The sequence below is a fragment of the Poecilia reticulata genome, linkage group LG13 (assembly GCF_000633615.1).
Source record: "Poecilia reticulata strain Guanapo linkage group LG13, Guppy_female_1.0+MT, whole genome shotgun sequence".
Lineage (NCBI taxonomy): Eukaryota > Metazoa > Chordata > Actinopteri > Cyprinodontiformes > Poeciliidae > Poecilia > Poecilia reticulata.
The window spans coordinates 4,028,170-4,028,811 of record NC_024343.1 but is presented as its reverse complement, the minus strand read 5'-3'; the positions used below and the strand labels follow the sequence as shown (position 1 = coordinate 4,028,811).

Here is a 642-nt window from a genome sequence, read left to right as displayed (position 1 = left end):
TCCATTATCTTACTTCCTGCTCTGCATACTTCAATTTACAGAGCAGAAAGTAGCTGACATGTATTGCCGTATCAAGGATCATTTTTGCACCTTTTGTCCAAAAGYTAAATTCATGACAGTACTGTAAAAAAAACCTATTGGAGTCTGTAAAAGACTGTGGAAAAAAAAACTTCACACTGATTAAACATCCAGGCAGGTAAACTACAGGATAGTTTTGATCAAAACATAACTTTGCATTAGAATGGCCTAGTTAAAGTCAAGACCAGATGCCCTTTGTGTAATATTTCAGAATTTTACAAGAAATGAAAAAAATTTTATGATTATTTTTCTCCACTTAAGGAGGGTTGGATGGTAAATCAATAACAATATGTRTTGCAATAGGCAAGTGATCAACAGATAAAACACCTGACAGAATATTCAACGTTCACCAAACTCTGATCTAGAACTCTGCACAGCATTCTGGGAGATGTAGGCAGAGGAAAGGCTTTAGCTGCTCAACCTGTCAGGGCCGGCTATGCAGAGTTGGTGACTTCAACTAACTCACTCACTCTTTGGTTACCTTGATTAATGAAAACATTCTTGGCAAATGCTTTCGCTTTCGTCCGTCTTGCGCCGGTCCAAGAATTTCACCTCTAGCGGCGC

At 38.6% G+C, this 642-nt stretch overlaps 1 protein-coding gene across 2 annotated transcripts in view; it reads right to left on the bottom strand.

Moving 5' to 3' along the window:
• Positions 1–642, bottom strand: part of cadm1b (cell adhesion molecule 1b) — a 274,356-nt gene that overhangs the window by 50,310 nt on the left and 223,404 nt on the right. The window lies entirely within an intron of this gene.